At 37.9% G+C, this 17,242-nt stretch overlaps 1 long non-coding RNA gene across 1 annotated transcript; it reads right to left on the bottom strand.

Moving 5' to 3' along the window:
* Positions 1–5,727: 5,727 nt before the first annotated feature.
* LOC143849711 (uncharacterized) lies at positions 5,728–6,778 on the bottom strand. The gene is made up of 3 exons (XR_013235790.1): positions 6,630–6,778; positions 6,006–6,149; positions 5,728–5,892 (listed from the first exon to the last, which is right to left on the bottom strand). It is a non-coding gene; the product is annotated as an uncharacterized LOC143849711 (long non-coding RNA).
* Between the last annotated feature and the right edge of the window lie 10,464 nt (positions 6,779–17,242).

Genomic DNA, 17,242 nt, shown 5'->3' with positions numbered 1-17,242 from the left:
CACTGGGTGTTAAGGTTATTCTACATGGGATTTTAGTGTGCAAAGTTTGGTTGGAATTAGAGAACATGATGGTTAAAAACGGATATTGGTTTTTTTTTTTTGCGAGATTATATTTTCACCCCCTGCATTACGCATGCGCTCCCCTTATAAGGTGATTTGACGTGAACAGTGTGCAACTTTAATGCCTTTTGATTTCAAAATCACCTTATAAGGGGTACGTCAAAATCACCTTATAAGGGGAGCGCATGCGTAATGCAGGGGTGAAAATATCGTCGCCCATTTTTTTTCTTTCTTATCTTTCTTCTTTCTTGGGTCTAACTAGAAATTTGGAAATAAACATGACACAAATCTCAGTTTGTGCACTAGTTGAGACTCCGACTGAACTCGCTCTTCTCTAACGACCCAAGAAACCTTACCTTAAAACACCAACAAGCACCCTGCCATAAAATTCTTGAAAGATATCTTGGGAGTATAAAACCATAAATGATCTGAATGATGTGATCATACCAGCAAAAATACTAATTTCAATGAATAATTACAAACTGTGTTTGTCCATTTTTCCTCATTTTGCCCTCCACATTTGGATGGGTTAGGATGATCCTATGGGGCTGATTTTTTGTGGACACCCTATCTAGGTAAGGGTCTTTCAAATGAATGGTTTGGATCATCCAAAAAACGTGGGCCCCACTGTTTTTAACCCGACCGAGTAGATAAGCTTATCTACTCGACCGAGTACGCTCACCTTTCCCTTACATAAATACCAGTAATGTTCCAAATATAAGTCCACTGAAAATTAGTACCACACCAAACTCAAATAATTTTCCTCAATTACATACAAAAAAAAATCCAGTGTTCTAACAAGACATTCAATTTCTTTGTGTGAAGGGCTGAGATTAATCTCACCAAAAAAATGTTTTCTAATCAAGATGGATCCATCATCACACATACCTAGTCAACCACTTAGGAAGTACTAGGACCAGAATTAAGGTTTTGATGGCCCCACATTCACAAATCTCAGATCGAAAGTCGATCATTGCAAAATGACTAAAATTTTGATAATTCAACCGCATCCAAGGGATCATAGTATCAGATCGGATTTGATGCCGACATTCAACAGCAAATCTGACCATACAAATCGGATTTATCAAATTCAAAAGAAATTCAAAATTTTCAAGATCAAAGAGATATCAGATCATTTGTGTCATCAACGGCCGAGATTTATCGAAATTATGGAAAAAAAAATCCCTAATGATTGGTATCAAATCGAAATGATCCAACGGTAGCAATCAACTCCTATTGCCAAGAGATTTGAGAATTGTAGCCAAGAATCAAAAGAAGTGCTAGCAAACAATTGTACAGGTGTTCCAGTTCCAAATATCAAAATCCCAAATGCCCATGAATTTCAGCCAAAGTTCTTTTAAAGAAAAAATATTATAAAAATCTGATTTTTTTCTAAAAAATTGTAATGAAGCTAATAAATCATAATTAAATACAGCTTTATAAAGTCTTGCTTTGCTTTTAAATATGGATAATTTATCACCTCTAATCCAATGGCCCATATTCGTTGCCACTGAAATGACAATTTTATTCAGCCTTAGAAGTTAGAAATGTTCAATTGTTTGAAGACATGCGTGAATTTCTAATTCTGGCCTTAATTTTTTGCTTGGGCACGACTAATAAAAATGTTGAATTAGGGTGATATCAACTGGTTAGAGGGGTGAATTTTTACCACACTGACCAAATATTGATCAATGGCTATGATTCATCCATGAAAAAAGTCTATCTTGCCCTTGCTTTGGACCAATTGGGGGCTAAAACCTAGAATATCCAGGTCTGCCCTTTAAATTTCCAGCCTTAGTCTATAAAGCATCCTCTTTTCCTTATTTATATATTTTTCAAAGGCTGTATTTATAGCCTAAAAAATACGCTAAGGGCCCGTTTGGATACCTCATATTTTGTATTTGGATTTGGAATTGAGTTTTGAATGCAAAATGAATAGATCCACCAGCTCATGTTGAGGGAGACAGAGAGGTAAGGGTGTACTTCCTACCGGAGGGGAGAGGTTGAGGAGCAAAAAGAGGGTGAAGGAAACTGCCAGATCTGTGGATTTCCAATTACTTATCTCCACAGCATATTTGGAAATCTGATATTTTTCACTGTAGGACGCTGATTTGGAAATCAAAGGATTTGATCCGGATCCAAATCACAACACAAAAAGGACTACAAATGTGAGAAATCAAAATCAAAATCTTCTCCGCCATCCAAACGGGCCCTAAAATCTCATGAAAATCCACCCTTGCAAATTGATATTAGAACTCTCTCTTCTACTACTATCATTGTTCAATCCGATTCCAAGCAAAGATAGAAGCAACTGCAGTTTGAAGAAGGTTGACAATTCATATTAATTTAAGGTGGGGTCCACTGCAAGGTAGAACACGTGTTCTAATTCACAACCCATCCTATATATATATATATATATATATATATAGAGGAAACTGTTGGTGAGCTTAAGCTCACCAAACTTATGATGAGCTAGCTTGCCCAATCACATGGGGGCCCACTTTGTTAGGATGATCCAAACCATTCATTTGAAAGTCCCTTACATAGATGGCGGGTGTACCAAAAATCAGCTCCATAGGATCATCCTAACCCCTCCATTTGTGGAGGACAAAAATGGACAGACACAAATCTGCCCCATTTTTGTCCTCCACAAATGGAGGGGTTAGGATGACCCTATGGAGCTGATTTTTGGTACACCCCCTATCTATGATAAGGCCTTGCAAATGAATGGTTTGGATCACTCCCCAAAATGTGGGACCCATGTGATTGGGCAAGCTAGCTCACCATAAGTTTGGTGAGCTTAAGCTCACCAACAGTTTCCTCATATATATATATATATATATATATATATATATATATATATATATATATATATATATATAAGTAAAGCGGAATCCTCTACACCGTGGTGCTGCCACGTGTCAGCCCCTCCTCCATCCCACAATTTTAAAAAGCATCTATTATACCGAAGAAAGCTATTAAATCTCCTATTAAAAGCTATTAAATATCCTATTATATATCTCTCTATCTCTCTCCTATATCTTCTACATTGAAAATTTGTGGTATACGTCTCTTCAACTGATATAGATCTGATTTCTCTCTTCAAATGGATATAGATTGCTGATATCTTTCCATAAATATAGCGCCAGTTTTTATTTCCATAAATATAACGTCTGTTTTTATAAAACAGGTCTTCATTAGGAGACGTTTGATCCCTAAATAAGTGCAATCAAAATGGTATACGTCTCTTCAACTGGATATAGATTACTGATTTCTTTCCATAAATTGGCAAAAAATGGACGGTGATGAAACAATAAATCAACAACTGGTATTCGATGCTACAAATTGGAGGGTTAGGATCGTGGAATGGGAGACGATTTTTACGCATGGCCTATCCATAGTAACAAATAAAAAGTACCTCCAATTTCACGCTTTAAGCCGTGGTGCTACCATGTGGCACACCCTCTATACACGCAACTTTTGTGTATAGCCAGGTTTCACCTCTACGTTTGCTTTAAATAGCCAATAACACCCCTTTAATTTTGCAGATAAATCCTCCAAAAATATCTCTTTCCTTTAATTAGGCATTAATACTCCTTTAATTGATAAAACCTCCAAAATCTCTCTTTACTAAAAGAAGAATGCGAAAAGGCTTTTGTGAGTGCTCAAGGTGGCCTTCTTTATTTTATTTTTCGATTTCCTTTGATATTTTAGAATTTTTTGGATTTTCTAATAAAAGAAGAATACGAAAAGGCTTCTCTTGACTAAAACGTTTATCTTCAGAAGATTTCCTCTTCCACCCCACAATTTATTTCTGAGTTATAGCCTTCTTAAACACCCCATAAATCCCTTAAAATCACTAACAAATTCTTCCCCACAATTTTCCTCTCCCTTTGCATTGTAACTTTTTGTTCTACTCCTCTAGTGAGAAGAAACAAACTGGCGACAATACAAGGTGCAATGTATGTTCGTTTTAAATTTCCTTTCATTTGTGTTTTGAGACAATTCTGATGTGATATTTGATTTATTTGTTTTGATGAAGGCATGGTTTATTCCCAAATTTTCTGGTTTCTATGGGTTTCTTCTCCATAATTTTTCCCTTATACCTTTTAACTCCACAGTCTGTTGTGTGATATTGGGTTTTGAATTGAAATTGTACAATTTTTTCCGTAAAGTTATATGGCTAAGATATTCACTTCTGTAGTTGCATAATCTGTTGGAGATGAGGAAGCATCAATAAGAGATCAACAACGAATTGGGTATTCTTCATGAAATCCAAACTAATGTTTCATTTGTGTTATGCCATTTTATAAAGTTATTTATAAACTTGATAACATCTATTTGTTTTTGGTTGAATGCAATTATTATTTTTTGATCTAATTATTATTTTTTATTGTCAAATGTTCAGAAATTTTGAGCGAGACTAATTACTGATAAATTATTTTGTGGACATTAGGACCTTTGATTTGTTTCATCTTGCATGCTGATTATGGTGGCTTTATTACTTGATTATTTATTTATTGATCTAAGGTAATTTGTATCACGCCCACCTCTCACTCTCTCCCCATCTTAATTTTTCATGTATTATAATATCTTATCTCTTTTTATGTCTCCAGCAACATCTTTGCTCTCGATCTGTTTTTTATTTCTATTTTATATGAGGTACACCATGTTTCTTCTTCAAAATGATTATCTACAAAACAATTGATTAATTGATTGATTCGAGGATTTTTTTTCGTTCTCGAACAATTTCAATGCTTTTTTTCCTCTTTAAACATACTGTTTAATTTGAAAAACAATTTAAAATCATATTTTTTCCTTGCCCCGTGCATCGCACGGGACTGCAACTAGTTACATATAAAGTAGAGGAAAAATCAGCATATCTACAATTAATAGCTCTAAGCATAATTACCAGTCTTTAATGTGGCATCTCTTTTTACTTTAAACTTTTGGATTGGTTGTTGACCATAATCTCAAAACTCCCCCAATCATCGTTGACTAGTCGAGTTGACTCGATTACTCGCTCTCATCTTAATGAGTCGAATAGGATTTGCTTTGGTCGTGTTTTGGCATGCACCCGCATTTTGAAACACTGATGCTGACATCTTGGTGGGAATCGTGATAGCCAATGAGATGAGTGCAAAATAAAGAGGGCTCCCATTATCAAAACAGAGATTTTATATAGTCCAGTATTTTTCAAAAAGTAATGTGGGGCCCACATCATAGGATGATCCAAACCATGAATTTGTTGGTCCACAACTTAAATAGTGTACCCCAAAAGTCATTTCCATAGGATGATCCTATGAAGATGATTTATTCGATCCAGCCTATTTATGTTGTGACCCAACTAATGATGCGGGCCCCACAGTACTTTTTTCAAAGGATCATCCTATGGAGATGATTTATGGTGTACAGCCTATTTAAGTTGTGATCCAACAAATGAACGATTTGGATCATCCTATGATGTGGGTCCCACAGTACTTTTTGAAAAAAAAAATACTGGGATTCATGCTCAGACAGCATATAAAATCTCAGAAAAACTAGTGTGGGTGCAGATTATCAAGAGGGTTTATATGAATATTCATGAAAATCTACTAACAAAATGAACAAAAATAAAAAGAACATGGAGAAAATCATAGTAAACACGAAACAACCCATGTCAGCTAACAAGGCATCTTATCAGATGTTAAACTTTATTTAACAGAAGAGAAGGAGATGGGCTTATTTCTCATGACAAGCTTGAGTGATCATCACTGACCTTCAGTTTTGCTCTTACACAAATCAATAATTTGAGCTGAAAACCTAGTCTATCAATCGTGTAGAGTTACCTTCCTGTCCAAGACAGGAAAATTGCATCATTTAGCAAGGCTTCTCAACTGGAGATATTTTATTTGAGGAGATGGTTTTATTTTTTTCCATGGCAGATAAAAGTAGGCAGTACTGACCTTGAGTTTTCTTCTCCCACCAATCCAAAAACTGGAGCTGAGCAGACATGGTATCCATCCTATAGAGTTGCAGCCAATGAAACGCAATTTCCTGTCCGAAAGTCCAACCAAAAATCGCTCCTGCCCCAAGAGCCAAAACAGCACCTGCGAATACGAAAAAATAATGAAAAATGAGAAGCAATAAGGTCCTCTATTCCAAGTCATAGTTACCAGAAACTTCCTAGTTTGATGGGAAGATTGCTTCCCAATAAACTCGCTTCGGAAGCCAAGTTCTTCTTGCTTCCCAAATTTAGGGGAAGCACACTTCCTGGACGCTTCTTACGCATTTCCTATTAATTAAGAGTACACTTCCAATTTAGGTGTTTATTTTTTCCTAAAAAATGTTTTCTCCTTTTGATAAGTTGAAGGAGCGTGTTTAAGAAAAAAGAGCATTTAAAACTTAAAAACTCATCTTAAGTTTCAAATGAAAATTTTGTGGATCTTTTTTCAAAAAGCTTAACATTAAATATATATGAATAAAACATGTAAAACTATAAATTCCTAGAACTTGTAATTCTATCAGTCGTGAAGACTCCTATGTAATTCTTATTAGTTTCAAATGGAGCTCAATGATGTTTCTCATACATTTTCTCTTTCTTTAGAGCTTTTCGCTTCTCGCATTCTCTCTTTTCCAAACCCCTCACTTCCAGCTTTCGCTTTGTGCATCGTTTCTCGCACTTGCTTCCCACTCTAGCAACTGCGTCCCACTTACTACACATTTCTATGGAGATTTCTATCATAGTTGAATCTACGGGCATTGATGAAAAAAAATTTATCAGGGACAGTTTAACACCAATTGAATGCACGCAGAAAGTAACTGGTCATACTTGTCACACCATTCAAAAAGAAAGAAAAAGGTCATACTTGTAACACTCAAAGCAACATGACAAAGACACTTTCGATGTCAGAATTGGCCGCAACTGTGCGCTTGACAGATGCCCATGTGCCCTATGTAAGACTTGTTCTCGGTCCAGTTAAGGATCAAGATGAATTCTTTCATCTTTGCGTACAATAAAAAAGCTGGGTGCAAACCGATAGTCGTGTGTGTGCTTACGTGCATATTTGTTGCAGTAGAGCCTAGTGTGGAATGGTTAAGGCTTGTTTTACTCTCTTTTTTTCTTTTGAAAGACAGAATTTTATTAAATCCGAGAAAGGAAGAAATATTAGAAACATGGGACAAGGTGTCCCAAACAGGAATACAAAAATCATAAAATCTCAATCATAAACTCTACATTGCCCCCCACCCCCTATCTCTCTCTAACTCTTCACTAAATTCAACAATCTCCACTTCCTTAACTCCATCCTTTGCTATTTTATTTATGTTTGAACGGTGAAGATTTTATTACAGACCGAGGCCGTCCAAATAACAAGAAGATAGCATGAAAATGAAAAGAAATACAAAGATATGCCGCACTATGGGGCAAAGAAAGAAAAAGTTCATGGAGGAATCTCACTACAAGAAAGTTTCTCTTCACCGGTGTTCGCAAACCTCGCTGATAGTAGACTAAAACGCCGGAATTTGTTTTACAGACGTTTACTTAAAACGTCGGTAAATCCACTCTCCCTAAAGGGTTTTAGCGATGTTTAAGCAAAACCGTCATTGAATATTGTTTTACTGACGTTTACCAACGTTTTAAAACAATTAATTTTAAAACGTCGGTAAAAATGGACATTCGGTAACATTTACATTAGCACTGCAAATGTTTTTGTTCACCGGCATTTATTAAACTGTATTTTTTTAAAAATTTCAGATACTGATAATGCCCAAATAGGGTACATCCGGTAAATTTTGACATGCATTCAATCCCTATTCGTCATACATGAACCTGGTAATTCCTGCTATGCTAGCAGACAATCACATTCACATTAACATTGAAATTCCATCCTATTTCAAGACATTCTCATTCACATAAACATTGAAATTCAATCCTATTTCAAGACATTCACATTGACATTAGCATTAATTTTTGGCAGGCATTCACATTCCTGATATAATCAAGATAATTATATACTTGAAAAATAATCTTTTTTTCCATCCTATTTCAATGGATCTGGGATGTGATAGGGTTCATCAATTGAATATGGACGTTCTCTCCTTTTGGAGGATATATTAAATGGACACATTACCTACTATGTCGACTAGTGTACCATCCTGTCTAGATCATCAAGATGCAATGCTAGTCAAGGAATTCAATGTAAACATTAAAACATAGACAATGGAAGAAAATAGCATATGATGACCTACAAACATTGTCTCCATCAATGACCTCAAATATAGTCTCCATCAATGACCTCAAACATAGTCTCCATCAACGATCCACAACAAGGGTGGTTCCACTCCTTAGCTTATTCTCCATTAATGACCTACAAACCTAGCCTCCATCAATAATGCCCTCAAAATCAAGTGACTCAACTAACACAATATCAGTTAAGAGAATTGAAACTAACTAAATGATCTTTTTACAGAAAGGACATTATTAACGTACAACAACTTTGAAAAAGCAACTTCAAGGTAAAGGAAGCGGTCCTCGGACCCGGAGGAACTCCTCCTACGATTCAGGGGATTAAGTTATAATGAAGAAAAGGCTTCAAAATCCTCTCCAACACCCAGAGAGGATATTGGTGCATTCTTGAAAAAGGAATGGACTAGTTTTAAGAGAGAGGCCAATAGGAGGGAGGTTTTCTTTCAGTTAACTGGGCTATACGATGTGAAAGAAACCCATAAGCCCTTGCACAAACACCTCTTTGTCAAATTCATGATGGATGAAAGAAAAGAAAGGAGATTGAATTGGGAAACAAAGAAAGATGATGGACTTCGAAGGCTGGAGGATTGGATTTCAAGCGCAGAGGCTTCAGAAAATTCGATCTTGAATGAGGAAGACCAAGCTTCCGATGAGGAATTGATCCTTGGTGAATTCAAATCCACTCTAGAAGATTTGGAGCAATGCTCTGGGTAAGGAAGAATGTCTCTATGTCCCCGTTGATCTTACAGATATAGCAGGAACCTTTTGGATGTGTTTGCCTCTGTTGCTTTTAACTTCTGGTTTTTGTTTCTATTGGCGCTAACTTGAGAAATGGGCTTTGGTTTTAAAAAGAGAGGAATGCCGCAATTTTTTGGAATCATAAGAGGGTCTGAATGGTATAATGAAGGAAATTCTACTTTGTTGTAAAGATATTCTTGTTAGTTATACCTTTCCTGGCTCCGGGTATGCCCGGTCCAGTCTTATTGATATGTTATAATGCAGGGTGGGACTCCTGGTCCCCTAATGCCTTTCTAATATCAATGAAATTGTTATCTTTAAAAAAAAAAAAAAAAGCAACTTCAAGGGCAAACAGCCTACATATAACCACATGATTAAGAAAAGTACTTTTTGAAATATAATTTTGTAAGGCTAAAAAAAAACAAGTTTGCTTACGGAATGTGTAATGTTGATGGGTAAATATCGATGTGCCTGTTCAAGTGTTCTTCATCTAGAGTTAACGAAGTAACCTTCCCTAAAGGGGGTACATGAACCTGTATTGACATACATATAATAAATCCCAAATAGGATACATAAACGAGAATCAAGTGTATATTCAACATCTATACACCATGCATGTGTCGGTCTCTAGTACAAAAAATCAAGTGTATTGGTTCGATGGTACAACACGTTTCCCTTCTTTTTATTCAAGAGATGTTCTCTCTTACCATTTTCATCTGCAACAACCGGCACTTGCGGTTTTTTTTAATATTAAGATTTTCATGGGTTATGTCCAACAATCAATTACTCCAATAGATTAAGCTATTAGAATTGGTGTTATTTAATCATTTATAATGTAACACTCCCCCTCACTTGCGGCCTCTTTTCTTTTGGGTCGGCAGTATATGGTTTTTTAATATTAATACTGGGTGGGGTTACCGAATGTCTGGCTGGATTGAAAGCAGTGACTTGTTTGAAAGATGCGTGCCTGATTAAACCATGTTCACAGGGTGGATGATGCCAAAACCAGATATGAATTGAGCTGAAATGTAAGATCAAATTCTACGTATGTCGTAAAGATCCGGTGATCCTAAATTGCAAACATGAAAGACAGAAAGTGAAGGCCACTTCTCAGTGGTGTGCAACTTGGGTCGATTTTAGAAATTCAGGTTCAGCTTTTACCATAAAATTGGGTCAGGTTCGGGCAGATTCTAATTCATTTGTTTAGCAAAAGCTCAACCTGACCCAAGTTGCGCCCCAAAAGGCTAGTACTGTCCTATCAAAGTGGGTTCAGCAGTAATGAGCTGGACATCTCTCGGATCAACAAATTTGTTCACATCCATGTCACACATGTTGGGAGCAGAAAGTGTATATTAGGAAAGAACCTAACAATCACTGTCATTTTAGCATTTTTCTACTAGGAAACCCACCCAAATCCAACTCTAATTTAACTGAAGAGACCATAAAGATTTGTATTTGTCAGGGCAACACTAATTGAACTGAGAAGATGATGCATACATCATAGAAAAGTATTTAATCCAGAAAAGGTAATAGAAAAGTTTGCTGAAGATTAGAAGGGTAATCAAACTATTAGCAATTATGTTGAAAGAAATAAAGCATTCGTTGGAGATGGTACTTGTCCTGAGACCAAAATACTCAAGAACCCTAAAAAAGGCCTAAAAACCCTACAAAACATGTGTTAAATAAAGGAAGTAGAAGAAGTTACTGTCAGTGATTTTGGATTTTCAAAATCATGTATTTTGCATGTTTTAGTGTTTTGGAAAATGTTTTATCAAAAGCGTTTGGGAAAAAGAAGATGTTTTCTTGGAAAGATTTGCTTTTACAAAAGGATGTAGAAGTGTAGTTGAAAAGATAGTCCCGTACCGGATGAGAGAAAAGAAAGAGAAGGGCTTATAAAGCACTACACTTTTCTATTACTTGTTTGATTGCACATTGGGTTGAACCCATGGTTGGACCCGCGGGACGGTGCAACGCACCGTTCGCGCACGCCCGCTCGGCGTGGGCAATGGGCTATAGGGCGAATAGTGGCGCTTTATTGGCGCACTTTGCACGTACGCAACGTCGCGAGGAGCGATTGGAGCTTTTAATTTTTCCAGATTAGATCTGCACCGTTGGATCAAGATGAAGGTGGACCGGTCGGATGGATAGGTCAAATGGTTCGTCGTAGGCCCATCAAGCCGAATGGTTCGGTTGGGTTGGGCTTCGGTTCGGGCCTAATGGTCGGCGTAACGGGCCCATAACTCCAACGGTCAAAGGGTGTGATCAAATGGGTTGTGTCCCTTCCCCCAACGGTCAAGTGCCAAGGGGGTGCGATCCACACCATAGATGGTTGATCTAACGATGACTGGGTTGGAGAGAGGTTTTACTCAAACCAACAGTCACCTCTAGGATCGATCTGGACCGTTCAATATCAATGGGTGCGATCTAACGGTCAGATTTCAAACATTCAGGAAAGGTGCCCTGTAGAGGTGTTTTTCACTCTGAAAAGACACCATGTGGTCTACAAATGTGCAGAATTCGGTCATTTCACATAGGAAAAATGAATTGGCAATTCTGACAGACTTTACACTCTCTTCTACACTCCTACAAAATCTCCAAGTATTTCTACATACTGTTTTTCTTTTGTTTACTGTTCTAGATACTGTTTTTCTGCAGAAACATTATCTAGAAATTTCTCTAAGGCTTGAAATTTCGGAAGGGCATTTCGGGTTTGATTCCGCTAGTGCTAAGCGTCATCAAACAATAGTAGGGCTTCCCTACTAGGCTTCATTGTATCTTGGAGGCAATTCGCGGATCCCCTTTGCACACTACTAGTGGGGGCGAATCTTGTCTTAAGGAAAGTGATATCACGCCTTGAAGCAACAAGTTTCTATTTTCTATCAACAACAGTACCCTCAATTCGTTCCAACAGTTACCCTTTGGAACTCCGTCAAAATTAGAGAGAAAATGCACACCTGTCTCAACAACGAAATAATCAAACAAAAAATTAAGAAACAAGCTATAAATAAAAAATGCACAGAAAAACATTTGGAAAGTTAAAGCAATTTAAATGATAAGAAATTCTCAGACCTTCAATGCATCAGCTCCAACAACAGAAACCCCTAACCTGCACTCCTCTTCCTTTTCTCAACCCTAACCTGCATTCCTCTCATTATCATTCGTAAATTCCATTTTTCTTCAGTCAATTGCTTCGCATACAGAAAACAAACAAAAAATTCCAAGTTTCAATCTTTGAAACAAATTTCTACCTTTGGAGCAGTGTTGATGAACACAAAACTTACAAATATACACCGAAAGCAAAATGTATTCTAAGACATAAAGATGACAAAGTCAAATACAATGCAAAAAAAAGGAAGCAACAAAAGCCACAAACATAATAAACATTGTCTCCAGATAGCCCATGAAACATCAACTCCGAACTGAATATGTAAGAAACAAAAAGCCAATGTCGATAAAGTACTCTGGGCTCATCTAACCTGATAAAAAAAAGGAACACAAACAGATAAGAAATAAAAAAATTATTATACTTGTCAATGTACTTATCATCATTCAAAATTCAATTTGTCCTCATATGATCACGAAATCTTGGCGATTTTCTCTATCTAATGAATGAGGAGTCTGTTGGCTATATGTTTCATCCGGGGGAGAAATCAAGCTTCAAGAAATAGTGAATGGTCTTATCAATACACTTCAACCCCCTTATTGTGAATACTCAATAAGGTAACCTTATAAAATGATCAATGATTACAAATTTTTTTTAAAAAAGCAATTATTTATTAAGAAGAAAACCAAGACTATATTTATATTAATATTCAACTACATTTATACCTGATCGTGAGGGAGGTCTCTGCGACTGTCAGAGGAGGTTGCATGTGATCGTGGCGGAGTTGGATCGTCGGGTGGCTAACATATAACAAGATAGATACATAAAGGTAATGGTGACCTAAAAGAACTATTTACTGAAAATAATTGATGACTTACAATGATATTTTGGACACGCTGGAAATGAGCTAAGAGTACCGACATCTGTCGTTCCATATTGGCTTGATTTTGTTCCGTTTGGGCTGATTTTGTTACATTTGGGCCTGCTTCTCTCATACATACCAATTCATTTGTGAGTTGCTCATTGGCCCTTTCAAGTGATGCAGTCCTCTCTTGCGACATCCCACCGCTGTGCGTAGAGCCAAATAACGTAGTAGGCGTAGGTACGGCCCTTATCATGCGGACCCTGCCGCATTTCTCGACACAAAATACCTGGCCAAGGCTGTCATCTGGAGTGGGTGTGGGGCTCATATCGGGAAACTGAGACTGAATCTCCCTTATCTGATTCTGAATAAACCAGAATGTGATAGAATAAAATCTTTTACAGAGTTCTACAACATAAATATTAAAGTATGAATATTATTTCACATACTATAATATCTTCGCAAACAGAATTAGGAGCCTTCCTGTCTTTCTTGGTGTGCAGACGAATGAAAAGATCACCTCGACTTGGAGCTTTACCATTCTTTACAGTCTGTCCTCATATATATCAACAATAACATTGATGGGTTGTCATAATCAGAAGAAAAGTAAAATCATAAATACAATCATGACCTCACCTCCTCCTCCCGATATACTGGGATGGACTTTGATCCACCGGTGTGGTTGATGGTCAGTTTAGAGCGATTGAGTTTATTTTGGGCGCAACGGTCCTACAACAAAAGAGCGCATTAAACATATTTAAGCATTACCACCATCAAAATACACATATATTCATTACCGAGTAACAAGTGAAGAGGGTGAGAAGTTGCTGAAAATTATACATATGAATTTATTTAATCAAAGCTATGAAGCTTGCGTACTCTAGTGGTCACAGAGAGATAGGTACCGGGACTCAATCGCTCTAGGATCATCCACGGAGAGATTATTATCAAAGAACATTGTCTTCAGGTAACTCTGTCATTCCCTCCATTGCTTACCTATGCGTCCAATAGCCCATCTCCTACGGACATCATAAATGACGCATTTTTCTAACATTACATGTAAGTAAAGTAAGTCATGAATTTTTTTTCTAAAGGATTCATTTAGCCGACCCCAACTAGCTTGGGACAAAGGCTTTGTTGAGTTGACATGTAAGTAAAGCAAGACCGGAGTATGATATATTAATTATAATAAAAGATGAACAAATGAACATGTATATATGTGTGTGTGTGAAAAAGGTAAATTGTCTTACCTTTACAATGACCCATGCATCGTCGTTGCATTGCTGAGGCAACTTCCTCCGGCCCGTATAATTAATGGGCAATTAATCACCCATTCTTGTGGTACTGCCGAATATATTCATCATTTTACATGTATTTTGTGTCTTCGACTGCCCAAGCTCGTTAAATCCAACATTAATCTTCTCATTTGAACCCCACAAAGGTCTGCAATATGTCTTGCCTCAAGTATGCCTCGATGAGGAGGGTGCGAAATGGGGATCCTGAGTCCACGAAGGAGGGAGTGTCTCCTGTGTCATTAAGGGTGGGAGCGTCTCATGCACATAAGATGCTGGGAGAGTCTCCTCTAGCTCCAATGCCGGCCAAGGTGCATGTGAGTCATGAGGGAGAGCGACGGGTCTGGCTCTCTCTGAGAAGAGGACTGTGGCTCTCTCCTCTGATAATGACGGGGATCTAACACTCTCCTCTGAGGGGGAGGATGTGACTCACGGCTGTCCGATTGATTGGTTCGCTTTGTCATGGCTCAAATAAAAATATGTCACCCGTAGTATTCAAAAGGAACGTTTACATCAGTGATTTACATAATATAAGCATCAAATGATAGAATAACATGTAGAATGATTATTTAAAGATAGCATCAAATACAAGTATAAAAATTGGTAACCATATGTATGGCTATTAAAGAGAGCATCAATTAAGAGATTTTTTTAAAATGTGAAACATAAATGATGTAAGATCCAGTTACAATTAGATTAAAATACCTTTAATATATATAGATTAAAGTTTTGCTTTAGTGAAAGAAAATGGCATCTACTATAGATAGCAAACAGATGTCGATGAAATTTTAAATATTACTCAATATTGCCTCCATCATCATCCTCGAAGCTATTCTTGTCTTCAGTGCTCTCTTCTAGCTCGGTATCGTTTACTTGGTCGTCTTGGTTTGATCGGATCACCTGTTCCAACGATTCGTCGATCTCAGTCCCAAGTATATCTGTCCTTTCCCAACTTTGAATATCATCCAAATTTTGTTCATCCACTGCCTTGCACTATATATATATATATATATATATATATATATATATATATATATATATATGAGGAAAAGGATTATACGGTCGAGCGTTTGTAAAATAGGTGCGGAAGAGAGAGAAATTTGCCTTGAAATGAATGGTTTCTCCTCGACAGATACAGATACGTGCATATGTAACCCAAAAACCCAATTGCTCTCTCTCGTCGTCTCCCTCTCCGGCGGGCTCTCTCCCTCTCTCCGACGATCGCACCTCTCCGGCGGGCTCTCTCCCTCTCTCCGACGATTGCTTGTCTCTCTCCCTCTCCCACCGACGATCGCACCTCTCCGGCGGGCTCTCTCCCTCTCTCTGACGATCGCTTGTCTCTCTCCCTCTCCCACAGGTATGTGTTACATTTTTTGTTTTGCTTGGAACAACAAAAAAGGAACAACCCAAAAACCCATCTCTCATCTTCGTTTTTTGCACAGAAGATTGGGTTTTGACTATTGCACAGAAGCTTGGTTTGTCTGAACCAAAAAGGAAAAAAAAACCCAAAACCCATCTCCCATCTTCGTTTTTGCACAGAAGCTTGGGTTTTGGGTTTTTTTCTTTCTTTTTGCTGCGGACAACCCTTGCGATTGGGTTTTGCAATAGTCGCGCGACTATTGCACAGAAGCTTGGTTTGTCTGAACCAGAAAGGAAAAAAAAAAACCCAAAACCCATCTCCCATCTTCGTTTTTGCATAGAAGCTTGGGTTTTGGGTTTTTTTTTTCTTTTTGCTGCAGACAACCCTTGCTTCAGACAACCCAAGCTTCAGCTTCGTTTTTGCACAGAAGCTTGGGTTTTGCAATCGTGGTTTGTCTGAAGCAAAAAGAAAAAAAAAGTGTAGGAACGTGGCGCCCTTCGTAGAAGGAGGTGGCGCCCGGAGAAGGAGGAGGCGGCGGCGGAAATGAGAAGGAGGCGGCGGCGGAAATGAGAAGATGGGTTTTGGGTTTTTTTTTTCTTTTTGCTTCAGACAAACCACGATTACAAAACCCAAGCTTCTGTGCAAAAACGAAGCTGAAGCTTGGGTTGTTTGAAGCAAGGGTCTGCAGCAAAAAGAAAGAAAAAAACCCAAAACCCAAGCTTCTATGCAAAAACGAAGATGGGAGATGGGTTTTGGGTTTTTTTTTTCCTTTCTGGTTCAGACAAACCAAGCTTCTGTGCAATAGTCGCGCGACTATTGCAAAACCCAATCGCAAGGGTTGTCCGCAGCAAAAAGAAAGAAAAAAACCCAAAACCCAAGCTTCTGTGCAAAAACGAAGATGGGAGATGGGTTTTGGGTTTTTTTTCCTTTTTGGTTCAGACAAACCAAGCTTCTGTGCAATAGTCAAAACCCAATCTTCTGTGCAAAAAACGAAGATGAGAGATGGGTTTTTGGGTTGTTCCTTTTTTGTTGTTCCAAGCAAAACAAAAAATGTAACACATACCTGTGGGAGAGGGAGAGAGACAAGCGATCGTCGGAGAGAGGGAGAGAGCCCGTCGGAGAGGTGCGATCGTCGGTGGGAGAGGGAGAGAGACAAGCGATCGTCGGAGAGAGGGAGAGAGCCCGCCGGAGAGGTGCGATCGTCGGAGAGAGGGAGAGAGCCCGCCGGAGAGGGAGACGACGAGAGAGAGCAATTGGGTTTTTGGGTTACATATGCACGTATCTGTATCTGTCGAGGAGAAACCATTCATTTCAAGGCAAATTTCTCTCTCTTCCGCACCTATTTTACAAACGCTCGACCGTATAATCCTTTTCCTCTATATATATATATATATATATATATATATATATATATATATATATATATATATGACTTTGGAATATCCCCACTTACGTCAAAAACGTCCCTAGGCTTTGACTTCATAACCACGTCCCAGTCTTTATTATTAGGGTGCTCTTGTACGTAGAATACCTGCTCTACTTGAGCTGCGAAGACGAAAGGCTCATCGTCATAAATACGACGTGCCATATTTACAATTGT

This window comes from Tasmannia lanceolata, unplaced genomic scaffold (assembly GCF_043159265.1).
Source record: "Tasmannia lanceolata isolate RefF3 unplaced genomic scaffold, GAP_Taslan_0.1 ptg000018l, whole genome shotgun sequence".
NCBI lineage: Eukaryota > Viridiplantae > Streptophyta > Magnoliopsida > Canellales > Winteraceae > Tasmannia > Tasmannia lanceolata.
The sequence above is the reverse complement of the archived record's forward strand: the minus strand, read 5'-3'. Positions and strand labels throughout refer to the sequence as shown.